This window comes from Rutidosis leptorrhynchoides, chromosome 5, assembly GCF_046630445.1.
Source record: "Rutidosis leptorrhynchoides isolate AG116_Rl617_1_P2 chromosome 5, CSIRO_AGI_Rlap_v1, whole genome shotgun sequence".
Taxonomy (NCBI): domain Eukaryota; kingdom Viridiplantae; phylum Streptophyta; class Magnoliopsida; order Asterales; family Asteraceae; genus Rutidosis; species Rutidosis leptorrhynchoides.
This window is the reverse complement of record NC_092337.1, coordinates 338,527,922-338,547,468: the sequence shown is the minus strand read 5'-3', so window position 1 is coordinate 338,547,468 and position 19,547 is coordinate 338,527,922.

The window sequence follows — 19,547 nt, the reverse complement described above, 5'->3', positions numbered from 1 at the left end:
TCACAAAATGTTCCCGCTTAACTATAATCCTGTTTACCATGAGACTTGACTATTATGCTCATATATGATTTCTCATCATGAGAAAATTGTCGGACACCCGACCCGACCCCGTTGACTTTGACTTTGACCAAGTTTGACTTTAGTCAAACTTAACCAAACAATTATACAATCGTTCTAACATGTTTAACTACTTGTAACGTGCATGAAACTTGACAATTTGCTTCACATGCTATATTAATCGAGTCGTATTGAGCCATAGGACTAATTGAACATCTTTGACCTTTCGTGACTATCGATATTGATACAACCTAATTGTTTAGGTCAAGACTAGCATTGTTCTTTGCACACGTTACTTGTCGAAGTACTATTTGTTCGTGCATACAAGGTGAGATCATAGTCCCACTTTTACTCTTTTATACTTATATTTGGGATGAGAAAACATAAACGTTTCATTTTACAAAGTGAACACAAGTACGAAAACAAACATTCTACGTACGAGTTAGAACAAAAAGCCTCAATTCAATTATCATTAGTTACACTTGCAGGGTGTAAGCGAGAACTTATGTTGTGTGGCCATACGGGTTTGACAAACCCTCATTCGGACGGTTCGCTACCGTTAATCGGATGAAATATATTTTCGGGGATAAGTGTATGTTCTGACACTATATTAATGGGGTTTCGTGATAGTTAAGCCTTGATAATTGAGTGCTCGTGATATCAACTTTTAGAATGGTTTATTATTATTTCAACGTGACAACACTTGTGGTTCAACTTACTCACTTACTTACTTACTAAACCTATGATTTCACCAACGTTTTCGTTGACAGATTCTCTATGTTTTTCTCAGGTCCTTGAACTTAGGTGATACATGCTTCCGCTCATACTTTTGATACTTGCATTGGATGTCGAGTATACTTGCATACGTGGAGCGTCTTTTTGGCTACTTTAAACTATGTCGCACGTGTTTCATATGAACTATAACTTTTGATATGTACTTGTCTTGGGAATTGCTTTTGTAAACATTGAAACATCCTTTTATGAATTGAATGAGACATATTTTCGGTCAAACTTTGTTATAAAGACTTATGACCATGTAATGGGACCGTAGGTAGCTGACGCCGTCACTTGACGATTTGTCGGGGTCGCTACATAAAGTTCTTCTCTTCAATTCTCGGTTCAAGAAGTTCGCGGGAAAATTTAGATCAAGATGGAGTGGCCCATACAAAGTTGTACACGCTTTTCCGCACGGAGCTGTGGAGTTGGAAGGACCTACTGGGAATTTCAAGGTCAATGACCACCGGTTGAAGGCATATCTAGAAGACCACGAGAAGGAGGAGCACCTCTTCTCCTTCGATCCATTTTGAAGATCTGACAAGGAAAAGTCGAGCTCTAACGACTTGATAAACAAAGCGCTCTTGGGAGGCACCCCTTGCTTATCCTTTTTATTTATTATTTATTTTCTTTCAAATTATTTTCAGTCTTAAGATATTATTTCTGTACTAACCAACTAAGCGCCATACTTGCGCTTAGTGCTTACAGTTTTGTTTAACGTGTTTTAGGCAATAATATGCCAAGTTCAGGAGCATCAGCGAGCTTACCTGTACGCAGGAGGAGGACTCCTGTCGTCTATTCAGCAGGGAGCAGCGCTGGCTAGCACAGGCCGTCTACAGGGCAACTAGGCCCCAGGAGACTGGTACTACAGAGCATCGAGGAAGATATTAGCACAGCGCCACCGTCTCCTACCGTCAGACGATCTAGACGTCTAGCCAGGAGACCGGCCGAGCACTCACCACTGTCAGATTCATATGAGCCGCCGATATCTATCCACTATGGAGCTACACTGAGCGACCCAGATGTTGCGTGGGCGCTACTTAGGGATCAGCAGAGCCTTTATAAAGCTCTGCGAGCATACTTCCGTCGTGAAGAGATGCCTCGTTCTACCCTAGGCCCATCATCGTACAGGCTAGTACCCCGTGCTCAGTCGACACGACGGTCTACGCCTGGGCAGTCTACGCCAACATCGGTTCACTCTGTTGCTATGCCACCACATGCTACTCCTACGCCTGCTATGCCACCTTCCCCAGTTGTAGAGCCGACTCCCGCTACAGCATTGCCAGATGGTTGTCATTTAGTGACCATTCCGATTTCAGTGGAGCCACCAATGGCCCAGGCTTTTGAGATCACGAGGACCATACCCGATGAGGATCCTCTCGCAGACTTATCTCACCTGGAGCTACCATCAGACTTATGTCTAGATTCTTTATTGGGCCTTGAGTTGGATGTGGGACACACGTTTGAGCGCATGCCGAACTTGGACTTGGATGAGGACATTTTCAGATATCTTTCAGAGCCTACACACGTTAACCAGGATAATATCCTCTAGACTACCTTTTCTTTATTTTTACGTTTATGTTTTAGTTTTTATATTCTAAAAAGCATTGTATTAAAAAGTTGTTATATAGTGGAAATGCTGCCTGTCTCTTTTTGTTCTTCATGCAGAATTATTATTATAAAAGAGACTGGTATGTAGGAGATGGACCATAGGAGGCCAGCACTAGGAAAGTAACGCGACCATAGGAAAGTAACCGTTCCTCAACCTATTTCAATTATAACGCACTAAAATCTCTAAGTGTGGGGTTACTCCCGCGACCAACTTAGAATTTTAGAAGTCATGTCCTTAATTTATAAAGTATTAATATTCTTCTAAGAGAACATTAGGGACAATGTTCTTCTAAGTGTGGGGTAATGGGTAAGGTTTTTAAGGTCGAAATTTCAAGTCAAGTAACCATAAAACGCCATGTTTTGAAAAATTCTTTTGTCCAAAAGTAATTAAGCTATTGGGTAATTTTGAAAAATTCTTACTTTGTTTTTGCCCAAAAGATCTAATAAAATTGCTAGAAATCGGTTTTCGGAACATTTATTAGAACGGAACGATTAAGCTAGAGCTAATGTTTTGTGTCAAAAGATTTCTTTTAAGAAAGTATGTTAAAGGCTACGCATGATCAAGCACGACCCCTACTTAAAAAGGCGAGGACTTTGGACCCAAAGTATCTGTACGACCCATCAAATCGACAGTACTTTGTTATTTCAATTGATGAGCGTGCCGGTGTACGGTTCAAGTTAGAACTTGGTTCAGACATACGTTTCAAGGCCAATGGTTAGTGAGCGCCATACGTGGTGCAGGTGCGATACTTCTTCCGAAATCATTCTGAATAGAGAAGACAAAAGCCATCCGTTTCCGTTTCCACTCCACGTAATTTCAACCAGACCAACTCACAAAAGGAGTTGATGAATCAGAAATATTCACCCCAAATTCACTCCCAAATACACCATACACCATTTCATTCCCATTTCACCAAAGATCTAGAGATCAATGAAGAGATAGATCGATCAAATTCGCTTCAAAAGCACTAGTCGAAAGATTCCGAACCCCTGATTGTTTTTGATAGGTCAAAGACCTTTTTTCAGTGGATTATCACTTCCTCTCTGGGCACCAGGAACAAAAGACAAAAGTTATGAAGAAAGGGTATGCCAAAAAAAAAATGATGAAAGAGCAAAGTCTCCAAGAGCAAAGTCTCTAATAAGGCAAAAAAAAAACCCGAGGAGATGCCCTGAAGAAGAATGATGGAAGAGCAAAAGAATGATTCTAGACAAAGTCTTAGCAAATCCGCCTCTTCCGAAGAAAACCTTTACGGAATTCTCAGCCATTATCTATCCAAAATGGATACTATGAAGAATCGAAGTCTATCAATTCTCTCAAAAGTCAAAAGATCTGGATCCCTTTCACCGAAACCCGTAAATTTCCATCCAAACCCTATAACCCGTCTTCCTCTTGAAAGAATGCCTAGGAAGAAGATCAGTGCCGTCCTTATTTAACCGGTGGAGATATCGATGTTTTACCAAGCCTATGATGCGAACTGTTACACGACTGGCTTCTGAGCGATAATACAAGTAGATTAGGACACCCTAAACACTTGAGTGATATGAGTGATCCGTCAGTGAGGAGCCTGATCATGTATACTCTACATCTGAGAGTTGGAAAGTACGCCTTTTTCACTATGGACGAAACTGAAATCTAACGACCAAATCATCGAAGTTCGAAACTTTTTCTAATACTTTCGAAAGATGAACTGACTTCTGATGAAGACATAATAAAAAGATCTACGGGTGGGGCAAAGAATAATCCATTAGAAAGATCCCGATATTCCCGCTTTCTTGCTTGAGGACAAGCAAAGCTAAGTGTGGGGTATTTGATATCGGGCAAAAAGTCACGTTTTCACCCCCTAAATCAAGCACTAAAACAATAAAGATTAAAACTTTGTCGGCAAAATTATTGCTTTTTTGGTTGATTTTGTAGATTAAGTAATTACAAAGGCGATGCAAAAAGAATCAAGCAAAACGGAGCTAAAACGAAGAATCTAGAGCGAAAACGGTGAAAGACAAGAAATCAAGTTACGATCCAGGAAACAAAGGCTGATCAGGCAAAAATACGCCTTGCCATACGGCTTGCCGTATGGGTACGGATTGCCGAATACGCCCCACCATGCTTGCTGCCTACCCGGATACGGCTTGCCGAGTACGGCTTGCCATCCTGCTTGCCATCCGGCTTGCCGTACGGCTTGCCAGCCGGATCCGGCAGAAAATTGGGCCTATTTAAAGGGGCTCTCTCCACTCATTTTCAACACATTCAATTTACAACACAATTCATATTTTCAATCTTTTTAGGTAGTTTTTAGCAGTAGTTAGTTAGTTTTTATTTTTCAGAGGATATCCCGGCGAGTCCCTCGGATCCCGGGCAGATTAAGTTCAGCTTTTCAGGCTTTTATTCGGTACGCCTATCTTTTGTATTAAACATGTATTCTTACTCTTATTATTTAATAAAGCGTTCTGATATTGCCATGATTGCTTAATTTATCTGTATGTTGCCATGATAGAAGTTTGGGTTAGTGTAACTATGTTAATTTAGTACGGTTATTGTTATACTGCTGAACTGGGAAGTCTGATAGATTTGTATGCTAGCATCTTAAGGATTGACCAACTTAGGTTGTGATCAGGACTTGTCCACCTATATGAAATTAGCTACTTCATAGGATTAAGACCCCTGGTTATACTGTATCTGAAGATTCTATGAACTCGGTATGGCCGGAGTTCCCGAGAGGCATCTAATGCACTTTTAGGACACGGAACCTAGGAATTGAGACATGAATGACCTAGTATGCCTATTGACTATTTCGAAGAGACCTCTTAGGAGCTGTTAAGATCTAGTTAGTGCCTTTACTGTATGACCCAAGCCTATTGCATGTTCTTGTCTGATTGTTGCCTTAGGTCTTAGTCGTATCAACTGTTTAGGTACTCGTTAGGTTTCTATCTGCTTTACTATCAGCCTGTTAACTATAATGCTGTATAATGTTTGTTATGTTGTGATCTCACTAGTATGAAGTAATGGTAGTTAGTTTTCATTTAAGGTTTTGCCAACTTAAACCAACGGACTCCTTCCGTTTGTGATCAGTGTTCAATCAACACGGCACGCTGTTATTCAGTTATCTAAACTGATAACGGGGGTTAGGATTAGAGCTCAACCCACTAACACACCTAGTACCTTACTTAGGATAACCTCCGAGATATCGTTACGCTTCAGTTATACGACCAAGTGACATACTTCTCACTGCTCAAAGAGAACTCCGAGAGTCAGAGATAAGTAGGTCTATGTAATTGGCTCATCCAACCAGATCTACATCAGTCCAAACATAGCCTTAACATGAGCATAATTACCTCAACCTAACCCAATACTGATATCTTGGTCAACATTTCCCTGATCTGCATACTCCGGATATCCTCCCACCTTATTTACTTTTCCGCATTTAGGGCCTCTAGTTAAAAACCAACTACTATTTTCTATCCAGGTAATTTAAATAAAAGACAATTATCCCCTTGATCTTCAATTCGTTAATCAGCATAAAATTCGACACTAGGTTAACTTACACTTCTACACCTTAGGAAGTAAAGTAATTTAGGCCCCGCAAAATATAAATAATAAAACGACTGTGTGCTGCTTTGATCAACCGAATTCGACGTCCTGCGACCTAACGACATCGCGGAAACAAAACCGTCCGTTTCGGCCATATCTTTGCAGTTACATCACTCCCGTACTCTCGTGTAATTTAAAATGATTCGTTCGGTAAATTTCCGCACCCGATTACAAACTAGAGGGACTATACTTGCCAAAAGACCAAACCTTTGACTAGGTCAAAGTGGTCAACACCCACCTCTCTCTTTCATTATCCTCTCCATTCTATCTTTTTCTTTAATACTTCCCTATTTTTCTTAAATTCTCCATTACAAATATTCATCATCTAAATCACATCTAGCAAGCTTCAATCAAAACAAATTGCATATTTGGAATCCTTGCAACTTCCTCTTCGATTTCATACCGATTTCATTGCATTTGGGTAACTTTCTAAAATCACTAGATTTTGTGTTCTTGATGTTTTTAACTTATAAAGTTGTTAATTAGTGTCTATGGCTCATTGTGATGTCGTGTATGTAATTTGTATGCTCGATTTGTTGTTTTGGTGTAACTAGCTTGAAAATAAAAAGTGCTTGCTTAATCTTGTGTTTTGGATGCTCATATGTTGTTAGATTGTTAAAGTTCATGTTTTAATTGTGTTACTAGTATCACTAGCTTCATTGTGATGTGTAGGTTGATTTGTAAAACTTCAAAAACATGATTATTGATTTTGTGAATTTTGGTTAGAGTTTGATAGACTTAAAATGAATTTTTAATGCCTTGTATGCCATGAATTGTTATTTGTAAGTGTTTAGCTATAATGTATGTTTTATTACCTTCAAAACGGCATATCATATGTGTGAATTAGATTCCCGAAACTTAAAATGCAATTGATGAACTTAAAACTTTGAATATGAACATTTAATGATCACTTGATGAGTTTTCGGTTATTGAAATTGATGTTTTTGTTTGATGAAACATGTTTAGTTGTGTTCTTTGTCAAAAGAGCTTTCCAACGATATAAGATACGCCTTCTAATTGTTTACGGTTTGTGAATTATGAATGTTTGAAGTTTAAAACGTGCACTAGTCAAAAATGCAGCAAACAACTCCTGGAAACCGAAACTCCGTGACTCGCGGAGTTTGGAAGGCATAATGGCCGTAGCTCGCGGAGCTGAGGAATTTAGGCCTGTTGCTGGCTGATCAAGTGGACTTTTAAATTTCACGTTTTCACCCCCGCTTAACCGCAACCCCGTTTAACATGAAATTTGGACAACATACTTATATATGGTTTCTCATCATGGAAAAATTGGTTGAAACCCGACCCGACCCCGTTGACTTTGACTTTGACCAAGTTTGACTTTTAGTCAAACTTAACCAAATGTTTATGCAATCGTTCTAACATGCTTTTATACTTATATCTTGCATGAAACTTGATAATTTGATTCACATGCTATATTAATCGAGTCGTAACGAGCCATAGAACTAATTGAACATCTTTGACCCATCGTGTTTACCGTTGTTGATACAACCTATATGTTTAGGTCAAGACTAGCTTTGTCTTTGCACGCGTTTACTTGTTGAAGTACTTTATTACTCTTGCACTCAAGGTGAGATCATAGTCCCACTTTTTACTCTTTTGAACTTACTTTTGGGATGAGAAAACATAAACATTTCTTTTAAACTAAGTGAACACAAGTAGAGGAAAACAAACATTCTACATACGAGTTTAGAACAAAAATCCTCAATTCGATTATCATTAATTACATTTGCAGTGTGTAAGTGTAGGCGTGAACTTATGTTGTATGGCCATATGGGTTTGACAAACCCTCATCTTTGACGGTTCGCTACCGTCTACGGATGAAATATATTTTCGAGAAACAGTGTTGTTCTAGCACTATGGATGGGGTATTCAACGGATGGAATGTTAAGCTTTGATAATTGGGTGCTCGTGAATATTAACTTTTAGAATGTATTACTATTATTTCAACTTTGCAAATCTTGTGGTTCGGCTTACTTTACTTTTACTCACTTACTTACTTAAACCTTTGATTTCACCAACGTTTTCGTTGACAGATTTCTATGTTTTTCTCAGGTCTTTGCACGATATGTGAAACATGCTTCCGCTCATTATTTGATACTTGCATTGGATGTCGAGTATACATGCATTTCATGGAGCGTCTTTTGACTTTATTTGAAACCTTGTCGCCTAGATTTCCTTTGTACTAATAACTTTGTAACTTAACTTTTGGATGCACAATTCTTGTAAACTTTGGAATAATCTTTACTTTAGAAATGAAGGCGACATATTTTGGTCAAACGTTGTCTTAAAGACTTATGACCATGTAATGGGACCTACGTAGACGACGCCGTCACTTGACGATTTGTCGGGGTCGCTACATACTATATGCATTAAGTGTGTGAGATTTGGTCTTATTGCATGAAAGTGACTAATCATTCCAAAAGTGGCAAACCCAACATTCTTGGAGAAGTGTCTTGATTGATATTTAGAGAAATTTCAGATTGGTCAAGACTTAGTTAGTCACTTTAATGCTCTTGGTTCAATTCTAAAGGCTAGTCACTATATCATTAACTTCCTAGTTCCAATTAATCACAAGTCATGTTTCATTTGAGTTTAGTTAGGGATTAATTAAATAATGTCTCTATAAGATAATCATGAAGTATGTAGAGACATTAAGGTTAAGTTATTCTTGATCAAGCAATCACAGTTAGTTACTTAGACTAGACCAAATATACAATTGACTATAGTTTCATTGGGAACCATTTTACACTTAATCTATTGGAGTGAGTTAGTTACTTGAATCCTAACTAATGAGCACATGGCAAACATATTAAGTTGACAAGTTTATGAGTATTAAGCATATTAGCAAGTAGCAAGTAATACTCACATAGCAAGAGATAGTTATTCTAATATCAATCATATAGATACTTGTACAACTTATGATTCAAGCACTTAATAAGTTTAATGTGCAATATAGCACATTGCATGATTAATGTGTAAGCACACATTAATGTCCAACACATGCACAAGGGAAGAGCAATCTCTTGTTGGGACTTGGTGACCATCCTAAATGTATCTAAATATGTTTTAGGATTACAAGTCATTTCTAGTTTAACCTTGAGATCATTGTTCTTCATTTAGCCTTAATTAATCACTAAGTCATTTCTAATAGCAATCATTGTTCTAGTGACATTGTCTTACGTGTGTTGATACTTGATGATCATACTAAGAATATCTAGATAAGAATTAAGATCACAAGTTGTTGATTAACACTTATGTGTTATGCCTAATCTTGGTAAATCTGTCATTAAGATGTCATTAGGCGAAATTAATCACAATTAGTGTTTTTATGACCAAAACTCAATTGAGTATGGAGAGAGCATCTATTCTAAGTATGTTTAGAAAGGTTTCATGAATTATAGATGCCGGGAACTAGTCAAACTTTATTTGGTCAAAAATGGAGACAGAAGAAACTGCAGTCGCACTGCGGTTGACCGTGGTGGCGACCGTGCAACTTGTTTTCTCAAAATTTTGTTGCAATACAATTTGGGGTTTCACGGTTGACTATGCGGTCGACCGTAGCTCGACCGTGTGTTTGCCTGAACTTTTAATTTCATTCTTTAACCTATGTTTGACTTGGTCATTTGCAAGATAAAGTATGGATTAGTGACCTTGCGTGTTTTATGTTAAGATGTCAGTCATCATTTATCCGTATGTGTGTGTGTCATCATCAAAACACATTCGTTGGTTAATTACACTTTGGCAATTATACTTAAGTTTATCGTTTAGTGTATTAACCCACATTTAACCAACATATTGAATCGTGGCCAAATAGAAAAAATAACAATCGAATTGTAATATAAATAGGGAACTAACCTTAGTATGTCCACCCAACTCAATCATCAGTGTGAATTAAAGCATCTTAATTAATTTAATATAGTAATAAATGGAAATGAGAAGTGCTAGTATGTTTGCATCTATACCCCAAATGACCTTCACTAGGCATCGGGTTATGGTGTACCATTGCGTGCAGCTTCTTGCTGTTCTAGAGCTTTAGACTCAAAGTTTTCAAGCCATGCAGCTTCCTCCTACAATATCTTACATGCTGAGTGGAAAAAAATCAGTACAAACCATTACACAATTCTTGAAGTATCAAAAAGTGCTTCTAAATTATTTGGGTACCTAAGTACGGAGATTAAAACGTATCACTCAAAACGTGAGGGGCGCTGCCCCCTCCACCCCCGCCCGCTCACCTGGGAGCGGGGCCCCAGCCAGGGGCTCTGCCCCTTGGATCCCGCCAGGGGCGCTGCCCCTTGAACCCCGCAAGGGGGCGCAGCCCCCTTGACCCTCGCCATTACCGTGCACCAGTGTCTAGTTCACTCTTAAGGGCGTGCACTCCGCACTCACCGAACCCATGTTAAGTATCACTAGTCAACTCCTGTTTTTGGTCAAATGTGTGCGGAAACTGTTTTTGAGCAGCCGTGCAACGCATGAGCTCAAAACCTAGTATTAATATATTTATAAAAGATCGTAAAGATCTGGTGGTACACACGAACGACAAAAATTGAAAGGTTTCGCTCTGAACGTCCTACGCACATTGGACGAAAATTGAAAGAGAACGAACACATTGAAATTGTAAGTACACAGGTACAAACCACCAAACTTAAATCTAAAGCATACATAAAACACTATTCAAAAGCCGCACAACTAAAAACAACCGGCACTCCAGCAGCACTTAACCCTACAATAACACAACTCAATTGTATTTCTGATTTGGTTATATGTTATCGTTATTTTAGCCAAAAAAATAAATAAATAAAATAACACAACTAAATGTACCACTTACATGTTGTAAATGACCCATTCACATCTGTAACGACCCGGAAATTTCCGACCAAATTTAAACTCTAATCTCTATATGGTTCCGACACGATAAGCAAAAACCCTAAAGTTGACCCGCACTTTTTCGATCGTTCTATACTTATAAGATTAATATTTACATAGATTAAACCTTACCAACATGATAAGCAATCCAAATTGTTGAGACTTATGTTTTCGAAAAGAGTTTTACACAACGTTTGACCGTCTAGTTTGACCGATGATATCACGAACTATACAATATATGATAATTATACGTTTGTGTATATATATGTATATATACATATTTAACATGATCTAAGAATGTTTTAATATCTCATTTTGTATTAATAACAATAAGTTATAAGTATATTTTGAAACTACTAACTTAAGTTTTCAAAACGATAACCATACGTAACGTTATTTGACTTAAATACTTATGACCTATAATGTTTATACATATATCGTATAAGTAATGTATTTAATCACTTTTAAAGACTTAAATACATAAAACAATATAAGTATATTTACAAAAGATAGCTATATTTGAATCCTCGTTCCGTTTTCTCAAAGATTTCTATACGTATACCTAGGGTATATGTACCCGTATCATACGCAGCTTCTAGATGTATTTACTATTGGTATATACCAATAAAAATCTGCTCCTTAGCAGCCTTAAATGATTAAGAAACATGTGGAACCAACCATTTGTCAAGTAGCATGAATTATTTAGCAAGAAAACAAAGTTAGGTATCTTTTTTTTTCCTTTATAACCTAAAAACGTTTTTATGCATGCACACCATTTCTTCACCCCATTTTCTCATACTTACACTTCCATTTCTCTCTCAAAATACTCTTAACTTCATACTTGATCATCTCCAAGCATTTTCCCCATCATTTAGCTTCAAAAACCTTACTTAAACACCATAAGAAAACCATACAAAAACACTTCAAGAAAACCTTCCAAGAACACAAACTTACTTCCAATCTTTCATCCAATTCCATCACCCTTTTGGTTCTAGCTTTTTACTCCTCTTTTACAGCAACCTTGTCCAAGGAACTTGAGGTAGTATCTATGTTCATAACCTTATTCGATTCATATATATATAGCTATCATATTTTGTGGTATACAATTTTAACAATAAGAACATAGTTTGAAAGTTTTCAAACTTGTTTGCAAACTAAATAGATCCTTCTAACTTAACTTTTAAAATACTTCAAGACCTGTAATATAACTTAAATATATGCTAACTTAACAAGGTATAACTTGGTTTTTCAAAGAATATCTTAAAAACTGTTTTTACGACGTCGGAGTGTAACCGGGGACTGTTTTGGGTTGGATAATTAAAAACTATCTTAAACTTTGAATTGGAGGTTTATGTTCTGGAAAAATGATTTTTACTATAAATATGTTAACACATAAAAATTTCATGATTTAATTCAAAGTATAAGTATTTTTAGAAAAATGGTCATTAAGTGTTATTTTTTTGTAACAAAAATGTTTAACTTCATAAGTTTCACTAAATTTTCACCTATGCCGTGTGATTTTGAATACAAACCAAGGTATTTTCAGTTCATAGTCTTAAAGAGGGACTCGATCCAAGGAGATGGCAAGTTGAATCAACGAAAACGGATTTGTAACGAAGAAACTATGACCGAAACAAAATTGGTTATCCTAGACTTGTTTAACTTCGGGATTAATTGGGAAAAATTAAATAAATCACATATTTCTAAGATAACATGATATTTTATATATATGTACTTATAATTCAATTTTATATGGTTCAGGATCACCCGTAAACAACACGAGAAGATTAATCATAAGATCCCATGTTTGTACGCAACACGTCATTTGACAACACCGGTACTTTATGTACGCAACACGTCATTTGACAACATCGGTACCGTGGGTCAAGATTAATCTCGACCAATACATATACGATGGGGTTTTATTTATTTCATTGGGGGTTTTATTTATTTCATTGCGGGTATATTAAACATCTAAAAATGAACCATTAAAATTGAATTACTAACAACGAGCTGCTAACTACGGACTAAGGAATTATTCAAAGTATTAAAAGTATAACAAGTATATATATGTGACGTTTGTTTAAAAAGAAAAGGTATTAATATATTATATATGGATAGGTTCGTGATATCAACCGGAGACCAAGTCAAATTATATATATCTTCAAGACGAAAGTGAGTATATAGTCCCACTTTTAAACTCTAAATATTTCGGGATGAGAATACATGTATTTTATGTTTTACGTTATGGACACAAGTAACTGAAAAATATATTCTACGTTGAGTTGTACCACTGGCATACTTCCCTGTAGCTTGGTAACTAATATTTACAGCGGTATTGTAAACGCGAATCCTGTTGATAGATCTATCGGGCCTGACAACCCCAACCGGACTGGACGACCAGTATTCAACGGTTGCACAGTACTTCGTTTCGTGACTACACTTGGTACAGTGTAGTAAGATTTCATATTAAAGGGAATATGCGACGTGATTAATTGTTAAGTATGGTTACCAAGTGCTCAACCACTTAGAATATTTTTATTAAAATGTTTATATATGAAATCTTGTGGTCTATATTTATATCGCTGTCGACATTAAACCTATATCTCACCAACTTTATGTTGACATTTTAAAGCATGTTATTCTCAGGTATGAATTAAGTCTTCCGCTGTGCATTATCTCGTACTAAGGATACTACTTGAGGCCATTAAGGACTTATATCATAAGGCGTTGCATTCGAGTCATTGAAGTTCATAGAGACTATTATTAAGTAAATGGCGGTTTAGGTTATTTGAATATTATGAAATGTCAGGCGAATATGTCAATTATGGATGTAACTATAGATTGCCTTTTAAGAATAAATGCAACGTTTGTAAGATGTATCATATAGAGGGCAAGCACCTCGCAATGTTATCAACTATTGTAATTCGTTTGTAATCAATATGGACAACGTCCGGATGATTAGTTTCGGATCCTTTCAGTTGGTATCAGAGCGTTGGTCTTAGCGAACCAGGCCTTGCATTAGTGTGTCTAACTAGTAGTTGTTAGGATACATTAAGTGAGTCTGGACTTTGACCGTGTCTGCCTGTCAAAAGTTTTGCTTATCAATCCTAGTCGGAAATCATCTGCTTATCATTCTTAGGGAACTTCCTGCTTATCATTCTTAAGTCTAGACACGTCTTACTGCATTTAGTGCATCGATAGTGTATAGACAAAATTCATATCCTAGCGTATCTGTTACTATAGACATTGCCTGTCGTATTTCAAAGATTCTCCGTAATTCATGGGATTTTGATATTATATATACATATGTAAATTATGTATTGAAGAGTACCAAACCCAACTCCTATAATCTATTCCAAACCAAAAATTCATTTCTCCGACCATACAAGATGGATTCTTCATCCAGCTCAAATTCCTCCGAATTCGATAGCTTCGCCGATATGGATTTCCATTCGAGCTCCGAGAACAGCGTTACCGGAATGGATCAACCAATTTCCCATCATCTATTCTGGATGAATTGGGGATGGGTTCGTAATATACTAAATTTCTGGAGGCAAGAAGAAGGTGATCCATTCCATCCACCAAATTGTCCTCTTAACGATGAACCTGAAGCACTTACCGGCGAACCTATTCGAAACACCATTTTCTCGCTCATTTCTAGAGTATCTCGTCATGATTACATACTATCCCATATTTCAAATCTTGTTCATTCGCTCGTTCCAACCGTCAATCATCCCGGTATAATAGAAGAAGTCAACGAACTCCGTGCTCGGGTAGTGGTTTTGGAGAATATGATGCGAAGGTTACAAACACCAACAGCAGCACCAGCAGCATAATCCGTACTACCATCGTCAACGCCGACAGTACCTTTATCACCCCAATCACAACCGCGCCTTAAATCTCAACATCACAATCTGTATCTCGAATATCAACATCACACGACTCAATATCTGTACTTCGAGTATGATCTTCGTTCTACATATCGTTCTACATCGATTAACTTCGATTCACGTACCATTCTACCTCATTACCTTCGTTCAATATGGCGACTAAGTAATCTCTAATGCGTTAGAGACTATGTAATCTAGTATTAACAATAAACCTGATGAGTTTAATATTTTATTGACTCATTAATTCTATGATTATCTCTGAAGAAAATATATATGCAAGTATATTTTCATAAAGATAGTAATTAAAAATTCCTTCGTACAAACTATTAATGATGAAAATATTTTAACGGGTGGGTAGTATCCGAGGAATATTTAGAATTCACATTAATAAGTTATATTGTACATTCTTGAATCTGATTCAACGGTTATCTATTATCTTACTTACAACCACCGATATTCGTATCCGCTCACCCCAGAATAACCATTTTCAATCAAATTTCATATTCGGATTTTGACCTACCAGAATCCAACAAGTGGCATAAAGAAGAAAACATTGGACAATTAAAATGAATTAAAATGTTGATTGTAACATATGAAACTAAACAATTCTTCAAGCTTGCCACTTGATTTTATCTTAAACCTCATTCGTAACTTGACGATTACAATTCACATTCAAATCCTTTCATGATTCCTGAAAACACCTCGACCGAGAAGTTGAACCCGCCGCACCTCGCCTACGGAATGAAGATTTATACATACAGTTATACACCTGAAGAACTCTCGAACCCAAATTCATAATTTAACACATAACGTATTGAATCCTTTGCCATTTATTAGCAAGAACAACCCTACAATTCCTTTTCAAGAAGCTAATTTTGTCACAGCTCCACTTCGACTTTTCAGTGAGATTATTTCTATTATAATCATGATATTTATACCTTGTCCTTTCGCCGTCATTACCGGAAAACCTTTTATATCCCTCGACAACATCAACAGGTGCACCAGCAGATCGTTATCCTTTTGGCGAAATCAACAATCAGTATTTTGAAAATCTCGCGGAACTTCTTCCATCATATCTATAATGTCTATCCCTAAGAATTTCATAATCTGAACGTGAAGTTTCTGAAAAACACCCGGGACTATGAAATAGTTCTTGAAATGCTAACGAAGCAGCAAAAACTGTAAACGACTTTAACGGTCAAAAGTTTGATGACAAAGAATAGTAAGGTGGTAAAGCTGAAAAAAAAAAAAAAAAGTTTGGAACTAGAAAACGGATGAAGCAAAGTATGAAAGAGGCTGTGGATAAATCACAGGGACTGAACCTGCTCTCAAAGAATACAAACGATTCCGTACCTGCTGAAACCGTTAGTAAGAACCCTACTCTTTATTCAAAACCTTGCCCGGATGATATTTTTCATCATCATCTTATCTTAGATATTATAAGATATCTTCATATCATTCGTTATACATATTTTTCATATTTCTGGAGATATTTTTACAACTATTCCTATCTGCGATCATTTATCTCTCCGTAACATCTGCGTTACAATATAAAAGAAACTGTGTTAATTTCTAAATTCTGAAACCGCCGAGATTAAAATATAAATGATTTGAAGTAGTGTTGGGAACTGATGCATGAATTAGTATAATATAATGAAACTTGATCAACTTCATTATATTACAGTAAGTCATGTTAAGTTTCTAATGGAATGTGATGATTCACAGTACCGTCATCAAGTGCCATGTTACACGGCTCTTACATTCTATCAAGTCTCCAAACATATTAGAACGTATCACCTTGATAGTTCTATTTTTCCAGAATATTCGAGTAATTTAACGAATCAAGATCGTGCCATTACAATTTCATTCTAAAACCAATAGCTAGGTTCATTCCAAATTTCCTACCTACGAATTTCGGACCATTGTTCGCTTGGCTCGAGGACGGGAAGAAGAAACGAAGGGACAAAACCTCAGAATAGAAATAGGAACATAAACCACAGCAAATAAGAGAGAGCATTAACTGTGGATGACAATGATTTTAAGGGACGGGAGTAGGAACATCGAAATATAAGGGAAGGTATAAAACCTAACAACAACCCCGAAACTACAAACCGTGCATATCAATACGTATTGCAACGTAAAGGCACGGGAGAATTAAAAACATTATAATTCCAAGGAAAGTATAAAAGAGAATAGATTCTTCTGGTGATAGATGAAAAAGAAGAATGAAAGATATGAAAGTTAGAAATATAACAAGGATTAGAATGGGATGGAGCATATTAGCGAATGTCTTAAAGTAGGAACTAAAGAGAAAGAATAGAAGATGTGGGAAGAAAGAAAGGGAAGGAGGTAAATTTATAGTGAAATATTCGACAAAGAAATCAAAACAGATTGCCGCGTTAAATCAAAGAAGATCCTGATCGCCGCAAAACTAAATCTTATTACATAAGATTTTCTTTAAAACCCTTAAATCCCGGAAATCGATCATAATCACGTCATCGGTTACAACAATTCTATATTTACTCATTTCACTCTTTTGTGATAGCTTCGCTCGTGCGTCTCACATAACCGAATCGTTTTATCTAAATCTTTCAATAATGATAAAATTTCATTATTACCTCATATTCGTCATGAAAACATTCCTATTGTTATTTATGACAACCTCTACCAAATTTCGAGGACGAAATTTCTTTAACGGGTGGGTACTGTAACGACCCGGAAATTTCCGACCAAATTTAAACTCTAATCTCTATATGGTTCCGACACGATAAGCAAAAACCCTAAAGTTGACCCGCACTTTTTCGATCGTTCTATACTTATAAGATTAATATTTACATAAATTAAACCTTACCAACATGATAAGCAATCCAAATTGTTGAGACTTATGTTTTCGAAAAGAGTTTTACACAACGTTTGACCGTCTAGTTTGACCGATGATATCACGAACTATACAATATATGATAATTATACGTTTGTGTATATATATGTATATATACATATTTAACATGATCTAAGAATGTTTTAATATCTCATTTTGTATTAATAACAATAAGTTATAAGTATATTTTGAAACTACTAACTTAAGTTTTCAAAACGATAACCATACGTAACGTAATTTGACTTAAATACTTATGACCTATAATGTTTATACATATATCGTATAAGTAATGTATTTAATCACTTTTAAAGACTTAAATACATAAAACAATATAAGTATATTTACAAAAGATAGCTATATTTGAATCCTCGTTCCGTTTTCTCAAAGATTTCTATACGTATACCTAGGGTATATGTACCCGTATCATACGCAGCTTCTAGATGTATTTACTATTGGTATATACCAATAAAAATCTGCTCCTTAGCAGCCTTAAATGATTAAGAAACATGTGGAACCAACCATTTGTCAAGTAGCATGAATTATTTAGCAAGAAAACAAAGTTAGGTATCTTTTTTTTCCTTTATAACCTAAAAACGTTTTTATGCATGCACACCATTTCTTCACCCCATTTTCTCATACTTACACTTCCATTTCTCTCTCAAAATACTCTTAACTTCATACTTGATCATCTCCAAGCATTTTCCCCATCATTTAGCTTCAAAAACCTTACTTAAACACCATAAGAAAACCATACAAAAACACTTCAAGAAAACCTTCCAAGAACACAAACTTACTTCCAATCTTTCATCCAATTCCATCACCCTTTTGGTTCTAGCTTTTTACTCCTCTTTTACAGCAACCTTGTCCAAGGAACTTGAGGTAGTATCTATGTTCATAACCTTATTCGATTCATATATATATAGCTATCATATTTTGTGGTATACAATTTTAACAACAAGAACATAGTTTGAAAGTTTTCAAACTTGTTTGCAAACTAAATAGATCCTTCTAACTTAACTTTTAAAATACTTCAAGACCTGTAATATAACTTAAATATATGCTAACTTAACAAGGTATAACTTGGTTTTTCAAAGAATATCTTAAAAACTGTTTTTACGACGTCGGAGTGTAACCGGGGACTGTTTTGGGTTGGATAATTAAAAACTATCTTAAACTTTGAATTGGAGGTTTATGTTCTGGAAAAATGATTTTTACTATAAATATGTTAACACATAAAAATTTCATGATTTAATTCAAAGTATAAGTATTTTTAGAAAAATGGTCATTAAGTGTTATTTTTTTGTAACAAAAATGTTTAACTTCATAAGTGTCACTAAAGTTTCACCTATGCCGTGTGATTTTAAATATAAACCAAGGTATTTTCAGTTCATAGTCTTAAAGAGGGACTCGATCCAAGGAGATGGCAAGTTGAATCAACGAAAACGGATTTGTAACGAAGAAACTATGACCGAAACAAAATTGGTTATCCTAGACTTGTTTAACTTCGGGATTAATTGGGAAAAATTAAATAAATCACATATTTCTAAGATAACATGATATTTTATATATATGTACTTATAATTCAATTTTATATGGTTCAGGATCACCCGTAAACAACACGAGAAGATTAATCATAAGATCCCATGTTTGTACGCAACACGTCATTTGACAACACCGGTACTTTATGTACGCAACACGTCATTTGACAACATCGGTACCGTGGGTCAAGATTAATCTCGACCAATACATATACGATGGGGTTTTATTTATTTCGTTGGGGGTTTTATTTATTTCATTGCGGGTATATTAAACATCTAAAAATGAACCATTAAAATTGAATTACTAACAACGAGCTGCTAACTAC